The 20270-nt window shown below is 41.7% G+C and overlaps 1 pseudogene; it reads left to right on the top strand.

The window, feature by feature from the left end:
• The first annotated feature begins 18664 nt into the window (after positions 1-18664).
• LOC147447343 (uncharacterized) lies at positions 18665-19776 on the top strand (annotated as a pseudogene).
• The last annotated feature ends 494 nt before the right edge of the window (positions 19777-20270 follow it).

Below are 20270 nucleotides of genomic sequence, written 5' to 3'. Positions count from 1 at the left end.
CAGAGTGCCCTATTCGAGAAATGTGGGCATGAGAAGGCCGCAGCACTTGCAAATACATGATTCAACTACCGTCCTTAACGCTCAAGATTTGGCTATGCATCAGTGCCCCCTTCCCCTTCCTCTTTGCAGGACTGCACCAGCTAGCCCAACCCCAGTGCATGCAGGCATTCAAAATAACATATATTTCAGGTTAAATATTTTGGTTGATTTTGAGGAGGTCGACGACCCCTGACCATTGAGCATGGTGCAGGGAGGCAAGCGATTGAGGAAGGGCTAGAGCGGTTGAGGTTGATTAAGGCTTGAGAGTAAGGTCGGATGGTTTTTTTTTTCTTGTGTTTTTGTACGTATGAAACTTCTCCCACCGAAGAGAGAGAGAGAGAGAGAGAGAGAGAGAGAGAGAGATGCTTGTGTCTTATGGGAGAGAATCTAGTAGGAAACAATCGGCGTTTATAGCAGCCTTCCAGCCCCCCCTTTTTTTTCCAGATGACATACAAATGATCTCTTTGGGACTACTGTACCTTTGTGTGTATCGACTCTGTTGCTCGCAGTTGTTTGAGCTATGGCGTAAAGAGCAGGGGAGGAGCATGTTAAAAGCAAAGGACATAGATGATTAGACAACACACTAAGAAAGATGCCACTCTGAGATACAATTGCATGGCTAATCAGAGTTGCAGACCTTGCTTTAAGTTCTTGATTGACGTGGTAATGCCCTATTATCGATAACTCAGACTCCTCTCATACGTCTGCCCCTCGGCCAAGCTGCCATCTGCTCTTTTGATGGTGACACTTTCTCAGGTAGCTAGTCTTTGTTGGCAAGTTGGTCTTCTCCCAACTCGAGCTTCTGATGGTTTTGTCCCTTGCTGCAGTAATAATTAGCTTGCAAGTCATTCACCTCTTGAATATTACTCTCTCTCTCCCAGGGGCAAGAAATCCTCCCTTTGCATGTCAGAATCCTTCTCAGTATTCAGCTCCCCAGTGCTCACTGATCATGAGCCCTCAACTGTCTGCAAGCATGGCCACCTGGCCTGCAACTCTCCTTCCTTCTATTGCCTCCTGACGAGCTCTCCCTCTTTCTTGCAGATGCCCCTCTGATGCTACCAGACTTTGCCTGGCTGCTCGTTTTCCCCGAGCTTGGGCTCCTCCTCTGATCTCTCTCTGTTTTCTTCTTTGTGTCGCCCTGGCCTGGACTTGAGAGCCCTCCTTCCTTAATTAGGCTCAGCCTTGATGCTCCTTCATTGGAGATTTTTGCTTGGCAGCCCCTTTCACCTCCTCTTTACAGGGTTTGCTATGGTCTCCCCTTCATACATGCCCTCAGCACCTCCACTCTTCAAATCTCAGCACCTACACGGCCGCTCCTTGAACATGCCATGGAGATCCCCTAGCATGGCAACTCAGCACTTCCCCTTGCTCCTTTCAACTATAGGATTCCTTCTTTCCTTGTCTTGAGAGTGAGACCACCCTCTCTACTGCTTCAAGAAACTGGTTTTGGTTAGATTTCAGCTAGCTTGCCTGCGTAACGTAGCTGGCCGATATTTAACATGAGCCGTTTCTTGAGAAAATCCTCCCTATCAGCTGTGAATGGAATCCTCATCAGCAATCTTTTCTTATATTTAGGCCTATGAATATTATGATGAGAATTTTAGGTGTGGATTGCCTGTTTTGTGTCATGATTGGCAGTGGAGGGTATGTTCCACGGTTGGATATCATGTTGAAGCATCAAAATGTGCTAGATAAATACTCTCATTGACACACATGTATATTGAATGTTGTGCCCTTTGCTAGGCACAAGTGTTACCTACTATGGTCTAATTTGAGGCCAACTCAGGCTAGCACGCTTTTTTTCATTCTTGTAAATCAATAAACCGATGCTTCTGTGTATTGGACTTGGGATATTCACATGGAAGGAAAAGTTTTTGGTGATTTTCAACTTGCCCTACCTTTGTGTATCATCCTTAATTTCTTGGATTGCTCTTATTTCAAAGTAACTCACCTCGGTCTGGGGTATTCTAGAAAACACTTAATAAGTATCATAATATGTAGTAATGCTCTCATCAATATGTTTGCCAAGTGTGGTGCTCTGCATCAAGGAAAAGTGTCCTAGAGAATTTTCCTTCTCCTAGAATCCTCTTGTAATGCTTGAAAAACAAAGTGTACTCAAGCTAGGCAAAGCTGACAGGCTCTTAATTAGTATTTTGAAAAAATGAGCCATGAGGACATTCTTGTATTTGAGATGGTCTATGCTTGTATCCTTAGACCCGATGTTGTGATCCTTGACATCACACCCAAGAAGGCACTGCGTGCAAATCTCAAAATGAATTTTCCTTGTATGTGCCTAAAGTAGTTGAAAGCTAGTTGGCATTTCATGTTCTGGCATACCCGAGGGCATATCCAAGGGTAGACATCTTGAACAAGGTTTTCATCAAAACCTCGTTATGCTTTCAACATCTCCCACAATGATGCATTGTAAGAGACCCCATTCTAGATCTGACATGTTTGCTATTAACGAACTTTGACAAACAACCTCCCATATATTAATTTGCCCATGTCTTCGACTTACGTAGTGAGAAATGATGCATGTCCATAAGTTGCAAGCACATGTGAAGGCATTTGGTTGGAGAGGAGCTTCCTTTTGCATCACTACATATGAAAACTGGCTCATACAATGTTTTTTGCCACTTGCATGCCATTTGCTTCACATCCAACAATCATCCAAGTATAATGCTCTTGATCTGGTGTGTGTCATATTTGTTTTCCCTCATGTTTTCAATGCACGTATGTCCTCAATGCACTTTGAAAAAAGTGATTGCATTCACTCGAATGCCTTTGTGTTCCATTTGCACAGTCTAATGTAGACTTTCCTCATGCCACACTAATATTTAAAGATATGGTTAGTGTAATATGAGCGTCAAAAAGCTCGAAAATAATGTTTCAATTTCAAAAGCTCAAAAATAAAAGCTCGCAAATATAAAATCCCCTTCTTAAAGGGGTGCCAGCTTGCAAAGCCATGTCATATGCTTTTATTGCTACACCATCTTTCTGAAGAACCCCTCAAAATCCTTCTTGCACAGTATATTGTTTCCCATGATTTTTTGTGTATGCATGTAGGATGTCCCACCATTGGACATATGCATTAAACACTCATTTTTTTCTTCCACCTATGCACGTTGAGTAGACTACAACAGGAAAACTAATGTTCCATCATGCTACCCTCTCATATTTGCTGCCTTTTTAATTCCATATCTATTAGCAGATAATCCCTTGAGTACTTTATTAATATTCCCATGCTAATAAGTACTCCAATAATGCACATATCCCAAAGGAACTTTTTCCCTACTGGGTTTTTCCCCTTGTACATACTTTTCATAAATAAACAACAGCCTCATCATTATGCTATTACAACAGACAAATGCAACATCATCTCTCACATCAGACATATTCGGGCCAATCAAGATGTTGCAGCAAATTGAATGTCATCAAAAAATCCAACGATAAATGAAGACGATCAGCCCATCAACAACCAATCAAAAACCTTCCACAGCTTCCACAGACACTTTTCAACAGTGCTAGAGGACGGGCACTAAAATCAAAAGGGGGGAATGTTAACTGAGTCAACGTCAGTGAACAGAAGCTGCTAAAGGACAAGCGTTACGGATGCAGATCAAAGATCAACATGAAGAAGCAGTAAAGATTGGAGTTACACATTTTTCACATTTTCCCAAAATGGTCATGTATTGTAAATTCCCAATCGCTTCCCATTTGATGATGGTATGGGAAGAATCCTTGAAGTTAGAAGGTGTCCCCTCTTCTATGAACACTGGTGTAATTAATATCATACACAAAAGGGAGGGAAAGGAGGACTTAGGGAACTGGAGGCCCATCACATGTCTGACTTTTGTATATAATTTTTTTGCTGTGGCTTTAGCAAGAAGGCTCAGTCCTATCATGCATGACATTATTTTTCCTTAGAAAAAAGGATTAATAAAGGGAAAATTCATTTTGAATATTGCAATAACTACTCTATGAGAAGCTCTAGATTATACTGAAGAATTTGATCAATTGTTCATTTTTTTCAAAATTGATTTTGATAAGGCCTATGATAGAATGGAGTGGGACTTTATTTTTCAGTTATTGCATGACATTGAATTGAAAAACATTCACAAGTGCATTTAGGTTGTCTTCGGTAATGTCTTTTAAAGGTAACCATTAATGATGGATCAATTGATTCCTTTCCCCTGCAGAGTTTTGTTAGACAGGGCTGTCCAATTTCTCCTCTTCTATATGCTATATGTTTAGATGCCCTTGGATGGAATTGACATCCATGGAGCTAGAAGAATGATTTGTCTTCAACAATTTGCAGATAATATAAATGTTATGGTGCATAATGATCAACAGTCTCTTGAAAGCTTTTGATAGTGCCTCAATACCTTCCATGATCCTATTGGATATGTCATCAACCATTCCAAACGTGGATAGATTCTGTTCCTAAAGTTGTGACACATGGAAGTTGCTCCCAAATAGTGGAAGGCCAGATCTTCAGACTTTTGGGTATACCCATAGGCTTCAAAGTCTCCTTCAACCAAAGATGGAAATGGGTTCTTAGCAAAATTAGATTAAAATTTCTAGATGGAATGGATATTATTCTTATTGATATGTCAAGCTCAACATGTACACCTCATGGATTACTACCAATGACAATCATCATCACATTGACACACCTTGGTGGATAAGCATATCTTCGTCAGTGATATTACAGTTGTACTACCTACCCAAGTGATGGCACACTTATCCTTCACCTCACTTATTAGCGGTTTACAATAGACCATTGTACTAGTTCCCTTTTATGATGTATTTTCTCCTTATATTCTGTAGATCTCTTATCTTGAGATAGTGAAGAAGAAGAAGAACAATCTTTTGCCTGTGTGTGTGTGTGTGTGTGTGTGTGTGTGTGTGTGTGTGTGTGTGTGTGTGTGTGTGTGTGTGCGTGCGCTTGAAACTCTCTCCTCCTCTATCTCTTGACATGTTATCAGCTCTTGGTTGTGTCCAAGGAGATTAAAATAGTAAGTAGAAGCAGCCTATGAAGTGGTCTTGATATTCGCAGGAGCCATCCTCAAATGATCTCCGATTGAGGTGCTTCCTTTTGGAAATTGTGTGTATTTGGGTATTATAAAGTCCTTTGGATTGGGATTGTGTAGCTGCATTTCCATTTCAGGTGTGTTTTGTGCCCCATTTTGGAGTTAGAGAGCATTCACATGCAGAAACGTTAAGGTTCAAAATTCTACAGAACTGCATTTTGGAGGTGTAGAAAGGTTTGATTCATCTGTAGTGCTCACAGTACAGCTTGGGAGTGTGAAGCATGTATGTGTATGCAGATCATTGTTGCATGTGTTAGCTAATTAATTTTAGTAGGCTGCTTAGAGACTTGATAAAGGGTTGGAAACATGTCATCCAACAATGATGGGCTTAACCAAATTGTAAGCGAGAAACTGAACAATAATAACTTCCATGCTTGGAAGGTCAGAATGACCAATTTCCTTATGGATTAAGGTTATTGGGACTACATTGATGGAGAGCATGAGACACCACCACCGTTACCAGAGGAAGGTGCAAAATAAACTGCATAAATAAAGATGTTTGAAGATTGGAATTAGGGAGCTCGAAAGGTCATGTACTAGCTTTTTGTGAGTGCATAGGAAACTATGATTGGGCATGTACAAGATGGTCATACCCCTAAGGAGGCTCGCAACACCTTAGTGTCATTGGATGTCACCAACACAAAGGCAAGGAAGCTGTAGCTGAAGACTGAGCTGAATACTGTGCATAAGAAAATATGTCCATCAATGAGTATTCATTGAAAATAAAGAACATGTGACTCACTTGCATTGATTGGTGTTGCATTTGATGATGATGATAAAGTAGAAGTTTGCATACAAGGTTTGGGTCCAGAATACAAACAATTTAAGACTCGTATCCATCTTTGAGAGAACATTCCCTCATACAGGTTTGATATCCTTACTGATTGTGGAAGAGAAGGAACATAAGGAAGATTCCTCTATATATGGTGGAAACAATTCTGAATACGTTCTTTTCATCAATATAGAGGAAGAGATAGAGGATGTGGTATAGGTCGTGGATGAGGGCAAGGGAGAGAAAACCACCAAGTACAACAACATAATAACAATTAGGGTCAGAACACAGGTGATTGAGGAAACTGTTGAGACAAGGGGAGTCCAAGAGGTCGTGGCAATGCACAACGCAATAATGCATATCAACACAAAAATATAGTATGTTAGGGTTGTGGAAGACATGGTCACTTTGAACGTGACTGTCCAAACAGGAGGCAGAAAAAAATTTATGCAACTACTAGCAGGAATGTAGATGAGCCTGAGAGGCTATTTGTGGTGTAGCACATGCTGAAGACTATGTCAATGTGGCAAAATCCAATGATAATGTCTGGTATGTGGATTTTGGTGCATTGGATCACATTGAATCACATGACCAATCATGGTGAGTGGTTCAAGGAAATGCAAATTTTACAAAGTCCTAGTTATGTAGATACTGGGGAGGATGATACTCACCATGCATGACCAGTCATGGTGAGTGGTACAAGGAAATGCAAATTTTACAAAGTCCTGGTTATGTAGATACTGGGGATGATACTGCACATCCCATTATGCATATTTGTGCCATTTCTATGATAGATGGTAAAGTACCTAGATGATGTACTACATGTACCGAATAGCACAAATAATTTAGTATATGTTGGGCAAATAGGGCTTGCAGGTCACGTTTAACTCTGATGGTCACTTTATCAAAGAGTATATGAAGAATGGAAGGTTGGTTGCGTAAGGAAAGGAAGTGGGGAGAATGTTTAGTTTGGATGTAAATGTGCTCGAAGTGAATATTGCCATGTTTGCACGAGGTGCAGGTGTTGTTCCAGATATTGAGATTTGGCACAAACAAATTGGTCAGGTAAATGTTTAGAGGTTGAAGATGATGCAAACTAAAGAGATGGTTGTGGTTTGCCAGATTCAAAGTTGCTCAAATGAAAAAAATTTATGAAGCTTGTCAATTTGGAAAGCAGGAAAAGGTATCCTTTCCTCATGATAAGCAGATAAGCAAGAATGCATTCAAGTTAGTGCACACAAATATATGGGGTTTGACAAAGACTACATCTATGGGTGGATGTAGATACTATGTGAGTTTCCCTGATAACCATTTGAGGAAGATATGGGTCTATGTCATAAAGCATAAAAATGAGGTGTTTATGGATTTTCAAAATTTCAAAGCTATCACTACAAGAGGCTATTCATATTAGCGACGCTCACACAACGACGCTCAAAAAAAAAATTCCTGGCGTCGCTATGAGCGTCGCTATAAGTGTCACAAATTTACTTGTAAATTTGCAACGCTCATAGCGACGCCGACTGGGCTAAAAAAATAACAGAGAGCGCCCAAAAACTCAGATCTCAGATCTGAGTTTTTCGGCGCCCTCAAGCAAGGAGCAGATAACGCTCTCCCTCTCTCTCTCTCTCTCTTTCTTCTCCACACACACACACACACACACACACACACGAGGAGAGGAAGGAGAGCCAGGTATGCTCCTTCCCTCTCCTCACTCTCATGTTCCCTTCCCCTCTTTCTCTCTCCCTCTCTCTCTCTCTCTCTCTCACACACACATACACACACACACATAGTGTTTTTGAGAGAGAGAGAGAGAGAGAGAGAGAGAGAGAGAGAGAGTACAAACATAAACAAAAACGCACACACACATACATAAACAAACAATGCACACACACATTGAGAGAGGAAAAGAGAGAGAGAGCATGCATAAACAAAAAACGCACACATTGAGAGAGGAAAAGAGAGAGAGAACATGCATAAACAAAAAACGCACACATTGAGAGAGGAAAAGAGAGAGAAAACATGCATAAACAAAAAAACACATACACATTGAGAGAGAAAGAGAGAGAAACTAATTTAACGTCGTAGGAAACTAATTAAAATTAAAAGACCTAAAGATCTAGTCGACGAGGAGTTGAACTCGAGACCTATTATTCAAGAGGGAAATGGCATAACCAATCTATCATACTTGGCATGGGTGATAGAAAGGTTATACCATTTATCTCTTTTTATTGGCACACACATCCACACACGCGCACACACACAAGAAGAAGAGAGTTATAACGCCGTAGGAAACTATCCTAAAAGACGTTAAAGATTAGGTTAGATGTGGACTTACGTTAAATTAGATTTAGGTTTATTTAAGTTAAATTAGATTAGATTTAGGTTTATTTTTAATTAGATTTACGTTTATTTACGCTAGATTTAGATTTATGTTATATTAGATTAGATTTAGGTCTCCATAGACTACGATGCCTGCATGAAGCGGGTGAAGAAAGCCCTCAATGGAATATAGGGTATTGCTGCCTTCACTCATGGTGGGCTCCGTCGATCCAAAAGTAATGGTGAAATGTCTTCAGAAGATAGGGAAGAAGGTGGATCTTCAGGGCAGCAAGAGTCACTACATCCCCGACACAATGACCACCTAGACAACCTCTAGTCATTCAACAGCAACTTCAAAGTTAGTAACAAGAGCAAGAACGGTCTAAAGGGCCAATTGCTGTCATCAGATGTGGATGGAGATGAGGCAGCGTCACTGCCGGAAGTTAACTCTCACATCTTTAGTGATGAGAATGCCAACTCTTGCCGAGTTATGTGAAAAATTATGTGTTAAATCAGTTTTAAGGTTCTTATAATCCCTGTTAGTTTAGTTCTTTGTTTTTAATATAACATAATTTATGTTAGATTTAGATTTATGTTATATTAGATTAGACTTAGGTTTATTTAGGTTTACCCACACACACACACACACACACAAGAAGAAGAGAGTTTTAACGTCGTAGGAAACTATCCCAAAAGACGTTAAAGATTAGGTTAGATGTAGACTTACGTTAAATTAGATTTAGGTTTATTTTTAGTTAGATTTATGTTTATTTAGATTTACGCTTATTTATGTTAGATCGAGTCCACACAAGAATTACTTACGGTTTAGGGTTTAGAGTTAGACGAACAGTGAAAAGATCTACTGTGAAAAGATGTTAAGATGCTGTGAAGTGCTACAGCTAGAGAAGAGGCAAAGGGGTTTTGTCCACTAAATGCAGTATCATGTAGACGTGGGTCTGTAGATTTCTTGTACCCACAAATATAGGTATTGACCAATAAAGACGAGATTATAACCCGGTGGTTCTGATCTCCGTGCACCTCTAGACCGAGGTGTGCGGGGATTGGACATGACTAGAGAATGTGAGGTAAAGAGAGAGAGAGAGAGAGAGAGAGAGAGAGAGAGAGAGAGAGAGAGAGAGAGAGAGAGAGAGAGAGAGAGAGAGAGATAAGACGAAGAATGCCAATAGAATATTAAATTTGTTGTCCAGGTTATAAGATTTTTATCCTCATTATGAGTAGTGACGAGGATGTGGGACCGTCCAACCGAAACACCTATCTCTCAATGAGGGTCTTATGTCCTTGTAATCAATGCAAGCATGCTGTGCGACGGACAAGACGTGTTTCCTTGCAGCACGTTCTCGAATTTGGCGAGTTCGATCCATCTATTATAGATCGAGTTGTTGCCAATTATAACTCGTCAGACTCTGACGCTGGCCAACAAGCAGCAATCTTGCAACCCAATAGACGTGTTCGCAGGCGCTTTGGTCAAGCAGCATATGTGAGGCCACAAGATGTAGCCTCTGACAGCTCGGGGGATGATCATGCAGAGCACATTTCCAACGAGGCAATGTTTGAGCCCGAGATTGATGAAATGATCGAGACAATCATGGATTCGGAAAGGCTTATCTATGATGATATGAAAAGTGAAGCCGATACGCCATTGTATAATGGAGCACGTATGTCTAGATTGAAAGCACTCCTGGTTCTTCTCAACATGCAGGCAAAGTTTGGATGGAGTGACACTAGTGTCACAGCGCTTTTCAGGTGATCTATTACAATTAGTTTACTTTAATAAAACTCTAAATGTATAATGATCTGATAGATTTTTACACGACTGTATCGTATTTTTATGTTGTGTAGATTGCTTAAAGAGCACATACTACCAGCTGACAATGTGATGCCAGATTCCCGAGATGAAGCAAGAAAGATTTTGCGAAACTTGGGGATGGATTACAATTCTATCCACGCTTGTCCTAATGACTGCATTCTTTTCAGAGGGGAATACATAGACATGGAGAAGTGTCCGAAATGTGATTCCAAAAGATATCGAGTAGATCTCCACGGGACAAAAATTCCACAAAAGGTTTTGCGACATTTTCCTCTGCTTCCTCGCATCAAGCATTTCTTCGAATGTAAGTCCATGGCCGCCCTAGCATCATGGCATGAGGAAAATAAATCTTCGGATGGTGTGCTACGAATTCCTGCAGATTGCGCAGCCTGGAAACATATAGATGGAACATGGTCGGATTTTGCCAGGGAAGCTCGAAATTTGCGCTTAGGCCTAGCTATGGATGGCGTAAATCCATTTGGTCAAAGATCAACATCTTACAGTGTATGGCCCGTTGTCATCGTCAACTACAACATTCCCCCGTGGTTGACTACGAAGAAGGGGCACCTATGGCTAAGCTTGATTGTGCCAGGGCAATATAAAGTGGGGAATATGGATGTGTATCTTCGTCCACTATTGGAAGAGCTACAACAATTGTGGATTGGCATAGAGGTGGTGGATATGAGCCGACACACAGGACGACGGAATGCTTTGATCAGAGACATTCTAATGTGGACCATGCATGACTATCCCGGGCTAACAGAATGCTCAGGTGATCTATTGACACTCCTCACTCAGACACTGTAAATCTTGTTTTTTCCCATAGTTGATCTATTATCATGTGTATACATGCAGGGCTTCAAACAAGCGGATACAGAGCATGTGTCACATGTGGACCTAGATTGAATGCACGTAGGGCGCCCTCACTGAAGAAGCAAATCTACGAAGGTGATCAAGCGTATCTTCCAGAGAATCATGTGTTACGCGACGGCTTTTTGGGAAGAGAGCCACCAAAGATGTCTGCACAAGCATCGTTAGAGCAGAAGGAGATGTGCGATGACGGATTGCCTCCAGGGATGAAGAGACTATCTCTATGGTACGAGTTACCATACTGGCCCCGACTCATGATCAATCACTTGCTCGATCCAATGCACATATTCAAGAATGTGGGTAATCTACTTTGGGAGCCAGAGTTGACCTTAGAAATGTGGATCGTATGGAGCAATATTGGCCGCAAACAGCGTCTGATGGATCGATAAAACTCCCTAAAGCACCATGGATTTTCACAGGAGCCCAAGAACGCAAAGTAAAAAAGACCATTCGATCTTTGCGGACCCCCACTGGCGTAATGCACTCGCTCCGAACGTGTTTACTAAAGAAGGAAAGCTTACCGGTTTGAAGTCACACGATTGGCATAAAATGTGTCAGGTACGTTCATAGTGGACTTTAATATCATTGCATAAAATGTGGACTTTAATATCATTGCTGCACATACTTTACAGTTTATTTTACCGGTTGCCATTGAGGGATGTTTGTCTCTCGACATCCGTAACACAATCTACAAACTTGCAAAGCTGGTGCAATGGATCTCACAAAAGGAGATCAACGTAGACTCCATACCATTCGCCAAACTAAATGCTGCGAAGCTTGTGTGCATGTTCGAGAAACATTTTCCTACTACCATGCTAACCATTCAGGTGCATCTTCTTGTTCACATAGTTGATGAGGTGGAAATAGCTGGCACAGTTCATTCCAGATGGATGTTCTTCTTAGAACGTTTCATGAAAACGCTTAAGGGATATGTGCGTCAAAAGGCACGTCCGGAGGGTAGCATGGCAGAAGGTTGGTTGGTATCAGAGTCCCTAGTGTACATTGGAGAGTGGCTAGGTGGATTTGATAAAGCCCGGGACACGCTATGGCGAACCATAGATGATGAGCGCATATCTGGGATTGTCATGTGCAATCTCGGTGTTGAGAAGAAGATGACGGAAGATCTAGAGGCTAAAATCAACCGATTTTGCATGCTTCACAATCCAGTGATGCAAAAGTGGATTTCACAATATGAGGATGCAAAGCAAGAGCGACAAAGGGCACGAATCGAGTGGAGACGGGGAAGACGACCACCGATGCACTATCCGACGGTTCTGGAGAGCGTACCAACCTTCATGAGCTTAAGATGGTTGCACAACCAATTGAAAAGCGCACAACAATGCGGTGACGAAGTGACTGAGGAAGAGTGGGAGTACTCTCGGGGTTGCGCGACCAAGGTAAGTTTGCAATGTACGACTAGCTAGTGACTTTATTTCTAAACTTTTGAACGGCCACTCATAATCTTTGTTCGTTGTAGTATAAGTCATACACAGCAGCATGGTGTAAAGGTCGACATTTTAGGGTGGAATGAATCGACAAAAAGCATTTTACTCAAGATTGTGGAATCATGGCAAAATTTGAACACTCTAGTCGACGACGTTCCTCTGATGCAGATCCTGTGGTGGCGGAACTCACTTACTTCGGCACGCTGCAAGAGATTTTGAGGATCGATTACAGAGGATTTTTTTTCGACTTGTTCGACATGCAATGGTTCAAGATAATCATGGAGGGTCGCAACGCTACTGTGCGTAGAGGAGAGTCTGGTTTTCTTGAGGTGGATTCTACTAAGAAATGGACTGACCTAAGAGACACTTTCGTACTACCCGAGCATTGTGAACAAGTAAGTATGTAAATAGTTAACATCCCCCTTTTACAAGTTATGTGCTTGAAAGCTCTCATGTAAGTTATGTGGCTCTAGCAGGTAATATTTCATCCTACAAAGTCTACATCAAACTGGTGGTACGTCATAGAGGTAGCCCCTCGTAGTGCAAGGACGTATGAAGGCTACCATGTGCCAATCACAACGGCATCAATGGAGGAGATCAGAGAAGATGCTCAATCAGAAGCCGCTGCGGTGGTGCCAGACGAGCATCAAGATGCTACTACTCTATATGGGGTGCATGCAGAGGAGCTACAAAATGAAACAGAGGATATGTGTTTAAACGAAGAGCTCTATATAGATATAGGAAGTTATGCTGAGTTATGCGAGGATGAGAGAGAGATCTCTTAAAGCCACAAATATTGTATTTGAACAATTTTGCTCCGTGTTGTAAAAGCTCTGGCTCTCTAAGTACCTTCCATGGTGTATAACGCTCTTTTCTACTCGCGCTCACATTTTTTGATTGAAAATTCTGAGTTTTCGACTTGCCTCTTCTATCACTCAATTCATTGCGTCATTGTATTTATATGCATCATTACGTCATTGTATTTAATGGTCTTTGCGTCATTGTCTACTCTATTCATTCAATATTAAGTTTAAATATTCGTGTGTTTAATGCAGGTATGGATGATGAGGAGTTTCTTTCTTCTTTGTCACCGCAGCAGAGATAGTGGTACGTGGAGCGTCATCGCTCTGGCGCATCATCGCGCGTTCCTACTCCATCCACATCTCCCTCTCTTTCGGAGCATTCGGCGCGCTCCGAAGCTTCGGCGTCGACGAGACGAGCTTCACACTCGTCTAGACACCGGTGCTCTAGTGGTGGCGGTGGCGGTGGCGGTTGTTGTGGGGATTCTGCCACCGATGCCTCCACACCGCCTCGTGTTCGACGAGGCTCTTTACCCTCCCCTTCTTTGCCCGCCCCCCACACCAGCCACAGCATCGCCATCTACACCAGGTTTTGCACGGCTGACTGTTCCTAGCAGCTACACACCTCTACCTACTCCGCCAGGAGCCACCCCACTCGACACTCCTCGCTTCGGGGCCCAGACGCCGGTGGAGACACCTGACGTCCGTACCCCCTTCGACACGCCGCTAGAGACCCCTGTCGAGACACCCAGGTTCACGCGTCACCGGCCAGAGGGCTTGCCTTACTCCGTCGACTTCAGCGGCAGCATCATCATGGATGATGATGGCAAGAAGGTGATCTCGCGCATGCGTGGTCTTTGCTCTCAGCTGTTTAGACACTACATACTAAACAAATGGAGTGAAGTACCAAGTGATTTAAAAAACAGAGTCATCAACATACTTCATGATGAGTTTCCCGTTCCAACACGGGAGCAGCGCTTCAATGAAGACCTGATGAAGATTCGAATGCGCGAATACTGCAAACACAAGCATTCCGAAGTGCAAAAAGCAATCAAGCATGGGTGGAACAGGCCAGATTGGCTGGCCAAAGAAGATTGGAAGAATGCGAAGAAAGCAGCGTGCGAGAATCTCGACAAGTGGAAGCAACAAAAGGATGCAGCCAGAGCGCGAGTAGAGGTAGGGAGCTCGCACCACTTGGGGAGCGGTGGATGGGCATCATTTGAGGCCGATTTTGTAAGTGTTTTCGCATTGCTCTTTATGTTCGATAGTTTAGGGTTTATGAGTTTTTTAATTCTAACATAATGAATTCTTTGTATGTTTTGACAGTGGTCGATGACAGGACGTGATCCCACACCGTATGAGCGCGAGTACGCAGGCAGGAAGGGCTTAAACGCCCTGATGGACATTCTCAGTTCTTGTGGCGGCATGGTTAGTATTAGGGTTTACTCTTTTCTATTTTTTGTATTGTTTTATAAATGTCGTTATATGTTTATACTTACTGAAAGCTGTCTTATTGTCTTTTTTTGCAGAATCCGACAGATACGCCGCTTGGACGCGATGAGACGTCTGACTAAACGACGTCAGTTTAGTCGTAGCTAGATAGCATTAGTTTAGGGTTTCTCATAGCTTATGTATCATGAGACGGATTTTATACGTCTTTTTGAACCATGTATATTATTACATTTGTCACCACAGTTCATTTTGCCAATCAATTCTTTATGCCTATGATGTGTACAATTGTCATTATTACATTTGCCAATCAATTCATTTTGCCTATGATGTGTACAATTGTCAATTTTACACTTGTCAATTTTGCAAACAATGCGTCTTGTGGGTGACTATTTTGGGTCTATTATCTACCCTTGCACTTTTTTTAAAAAGTGAATCAAGTACAATATGGTTGATGGGTGGCAGGGCATTCAATGCCCTGTCACCAAAAAAAAATTCTCTCGGGCGTCGCTAAAACCGTCGCTATTTATGGCTCTGTAGCGTCGCTATGAGCGTTGCTATAGACTTCTGTTTAAACATCGCTATAACCATCGCTATAGGCGTCGCTATAAGAGTCTCTATATAGCGACGCAAATCGCGACGCCTATAGCGACAATTATAGCGACGCTCTCGTAGCGACGCTATTAGCGACGGTTGTAGCGACGTCGGGGGTTATAAAAACCCAATGTATTTCCGTCGCTAACAGCGTCACAAGAGCACACAACCTCTTGTAGTGTATGGTTGAAAAATAGATTGGGAAAAGCTTGCCCAGTCTGTTGACAACCAAACACAAAAGGAGCTTTCCCAACTTTTGTATCATTATTTTTGAAGGGGAATGGCATTTTTGTAATATTTGAGCGGCCAATATTCTTTGTGGGAACAAGCCTCTAAGGAGGAATTGTATATAAGCCAATTTTAGTAAACCTAAGCCAGATTTTAAATTAATCAAATCCCAAGTTACTGTGTGTTGTGTTTGAGAGAGCGAGAGCGAGAGAGAGAGAGAGAGAGAGAGAGAGAGAGAGAGAGAGAGAGAGAGAGAGAGAGAGAGAGAGAGAGAGAGAGAGAGAGAGAGAGAGTGAGTGAATTCTTCTCTTTCCTATGCGCTCTACGGAACCTCCATTGCAAAAGCAACACTGCCAACGCGTTAGCAATAGCTAAGTCTTCAATCCAACACCAAGTTTCCATGATTCCGGTGTCGTCACGAAGCGAGCTCCTACAAGCTTCCGGGTGAGTTTTCTTACAAACCGTGTGTCCGTTTGGTGATTTCTTTATACCTATGGGTTCATGCCGAGTAGAGCTACGGATTAGGACCATATACTATGAAAAGTGCTGACTTGAATTTTGCTGCCTATCTTTATACGCGATTGTCGCACAAGGTGGCTTGAGGTAGGATATCAAGGCAGAGTCCATAGGTTAATGATCTCTTGACGAGGAGAGTGTGTCTTAAGAGTTTTGTGACATTTTGATTGCGTTTGGTCTAGTTTTGGATAGGATGAGTTGCTTTCACTAGTGCATAGAACGTTTAGATTTTATTTCCTCGAGTAGAGATTGTCTTAGAAGGTTGAGAAGGTGCTTGACATCCATCTTCTTGTTTCCATGCGCCTACGGGTTAAGCTTCATCCTTGGCTGACATAGAGTTCCTGGTTTTGTTCTTTCTATGCTAGCATTTGCTTGTTGGCATATCTGCCAACATTGGTGCCGCTGCCGGGGAACGAAGCCCTAGGTAGGTGACCTTAGACCAATCCTTTGAGGTGAGTCCCTCTCAGGAATTTAATATATTTATGTAATTACATCAAATTTTGTGTGATCACAAGGTCTTATTGACATATTTACATGATTACACTAAACATAATCACATAGGACCCGGTTAAGGACAACCTGCAAACCCACTAAATTCCCGTCGGGCTTTTTAGTATTCCCGGCGGGCCCGCCAGAGTTTATCATTTTCCCTGCGAGCCCGTCAGGAATACTAAAAATCCCGGCGGGCTCGCAGAATTATATATATGCAGGCCCGATTGGGTCCGCATATATATAATTCTGTGTGTGTGTGTGTGTGTGTGTGTGTGTGTGTGTGTGTGTGTGTGTGTGTGTGTGTGAGAGTGAGAGAGAGAGAGAGAGAGAGAGAGAGAGAGAGAGAGAGAGAGAGAGAGAGAGAGAGAGCTCGTGAGTCGTCGACCACCTTTGCAGGTACGTCAAGAGGAGAGAGTAGAGAGGGAGAGTGGGGGTCGTGTGGGAGCATGCTCTTCATCGTAGTGTGCGGCAGCAGTAGAGTACCTGACCACACGATCTGGGTATGTGTTGTGTGTGTGTGTGTGTGTGTGTGTATGCGTTGTGTGGTAGCGTGCCTTTCGTCGTATTGTGTGGAAGTAATAAGGTACCTTACCACACAATGGGAGTGTGTGTGTAAGCTATTCTACGGAACAGTGCTTATCACGGCGGCATCACCTCGGTGATGCAGGGAAGATGGTGTCCTTGTGGTAAGTATTGGCGTACTGTCTGGGCACTACGTCGGTAACACGGCGAATCTAGTATCCTTATGGTAAGTCAACTTCCCTTCCCCTTTCCCAAAAAACATATGGGCATCGATCGGTAACGCGGCTATATGATGTTCGTATGCAAGCCATTGTTTTTCCTTAGATTCAGGCGGCACTCGATCGGTAGCGCGGCTAATAGAGTGTCTTTTGTTAGAAGCATATATTTTTGCATAAATGTGACGTTCAGGTCGTTAACCCGGCCGTACAAACATCATATAATTTGTATGTGCATGTGCAGTTAATTTTTTAAGTATTAAGTATATGAAATACTTGGTCGGTAACGCGGCTGCTGTGAAGAGTATTTCATATACAAAATTTATGAATTGTTTGATTTTGTTGTTTTTAACTGTCCATTTGAAATTATATACTAGCTAATCATATTCAAAAGAATACTTTATTCATCAATCATCGCTATTTTAAATGTTCCATTTATATAAATTATATGTAAAAAAGTATTTGCACACAAATTGCATGTTAAATATCCTTTTTTAATCTTTTTAAAGGACTCTCAAACATTATTGCTATTTTTAATGCTTCATTTACATAAATTATCTGTAAAAAATCTAAATGCACACAATTTGTATGTTAAATATTCTTTTGTATCTTTTTAAAGAGCATCAATTATCATCGCTTTTTGATTGCTACATCTACATAAATTCTATGTAAAAAAGTGTGTGAACACAATTTGCTAGTATAATTTGTATACTTCCAATGTTTTAAATTTTTTTGAAGTTTTTAAGTCGGTGTGTGCTTTGTTTGAATTAGTATGTGCGCATGGAGAAAAATATAAGTTAAAAATTCAATATATGCTGAAATGTGTCAGACTGTTAACATGTATTGTTTGATCTGAATTAAGTTCTTATAAACCGCTTGTTTGAACTGCATTTTGCACATGTAACAAATTGCAATTTTAAGTGAAGATTATTTTCAATATTTATCAATATTTCCTTGCATACGTGTTAAAGTCTTCAAGTGGTGGTTAAGAGTTTACTTGAGATAGTGTGAGAGTTTTTGTGTCATTCGCAACCATGAATTTGTATTTGATATGCTCTTTTTTATTGTCCAGTGCAAATATGACGCCAGATCAAAAGAAATGTATTATGCGTTCCATTCGTAAAGAATGCATTTTTGGCAATCTCATCATGTGCAGTTGATCACATACAACAGATTAGTGAAAGTGATGTTTACATCAAAGACATCACTAGTGCTATATGGGAGAACACAGAGCGCAGGTTGCGACTTGAAGGCCAATACGAGTTGTTGCTTCCAGCACGGATACGAGAATTTGACCCCCACCACAAGGTTAGGACAGTGTTGGGAAATATGAAAGTATGTTGCAGAGACTTAAAGGAAGATATCCCACCTACCTACGACAGGTCAAAATTAGAGCTCTGGGATAAATTGTGGGAAGAACAGAAGGTAAAGATGAAGCGTGTGAAAGCGCAGGACCAAGCAGCCTTACCCAAGAGATTGAAGATGGCCCAAGATGCACAAGCAACTTTGGGAGTTCAATCCGATGCCAGAGGCACCGGCACAATCATACACACTGCTTTGAATGCAAAGTGTACTCATCTTGTCGACATCCCTCACGAAGCCTTGGTAGAAGGTATGAAGATTGGAGCAAGCTCCTTCGGTGTGTGCACATTATACACCATCAAAGGCATCTCATTTTTTCCAGACCACATTACATATGTGGAAAAATGTTACAAGAGAGGGAGTGAGGTGAAATTTGATAGATTTCAGATAGAGCAAGGAATGCAAACGCTTCACCCCTCCATTATAAGGTGCATTGGGTTTACTATCGAAGCTCCTTGGATCATGATATTTCCATACTACAATGGGGGTACCGTGGGCAACATGATGCGTCGCTTACCGTTCGCTCACAGATTGTCTAGACAACACATGCACATGCTACAACACGGATAGAGGTCATTGCCTGTAGTAAATCTTGCAAGATAGACACGGTGCGGATCAAAGCAGTGATCGAGAATATGCCAACCATTTGTCATGCCTTAATCAACGGCGTTGCGGCTGCCCACTCAGCCGATATAGTGCACAGTGACTTGCACCCATTCAACATAATGTTGGACTTTACTCTCACCAATAAACCCCATGTCGGCATCATTGATTGGGGTATGATGTTGAGAACACTAGCTAAGCGTGCAACAAATAATTATCTGCATCCAAGCACACAATCGAACGAAACAGTTTTGAATGCACAAAGAGCAGGGAATGCCGAGATGGCTAAGCGATCGTGGATTGCTCCTGAACTATACGATCCACGATGCACAGATGCATACACAAAAGCGAGCAACATTTATGCATTGGGCTACCTATTCGACATGCTGGCAGATTTTTGGAGTGCAGCTAGAAAAGTTTATTTTCCAGAAGAAGTTTTTCACCACCCGGACGAAGATGTTATGAGGGCTATTTGAATTAAAGTAGATTGTTGGATGAAGTTAAAAGAGCGGGACCAAAGAAGGAATGCTTCTGACATGTTGATATTTTTCAAAGAACATTTAAAGGCAGACCCTAACCCTATCCACCGTCCACTTGTTAAACTTGCACCATCAATGTATCCGATTTAAATATTTCTATGATATACATATGTCTTGTCCAAGGTATTCTTTTTTTAATGAAGTGTATTATCTGGTTTGAAGTGGTTTACCTAATTGATTCAATTATCTTTAGTCATTTCAAATTTATCAACTTCATCAACACCAGCCCAAAATGGAATTTCTTCAAGGACATAAGCTACATTCTCTCTCTCCCTCATTTGGCTTTTGATTGGTTCCTCATAATAAACAATTGGTGGCATCATTGACTGAGTTATGAGAGACTCTACCGACTCTACACCCTATTATCATGAGGTAAAGGTGGTTTCTGCCCCAATATTGGTTGCAGTTTGACTGTCAGTATTTCAAATTTTCCTTGTGGTTCAATTAGTCGCATTTGTTGTGGTTTGATTTAGTGGATTCCATGCACTTTCCCTGTGAACAAGAAGTTGCTATATTCTGCATCTGTGAGACTTTGATTCGTGAGAATATATATTTGCCAATGATATTGAATATTTGTCTATCTG

Source organism: Adiantum capillus-veneris, chromosome 11 (assembly GCF_014529385.1).
Source record: "Adiantum capillus-veneris isolate H3 chromosome 11, ASM1452938v2, whole genome shotgun sequence".
In the NCBI taxonomy this organism is placed as follows: domain Eukaryota; kingdom Viridiplantae; phylum Streptophyta; class Polypodiopsida; order Polypodiales; family Pteridaceae; genus Adiantum; species Adiantum capillus-veneris.
This window is presented reverse-complemented; position numbering and strand designations above follow the sequence as displayed.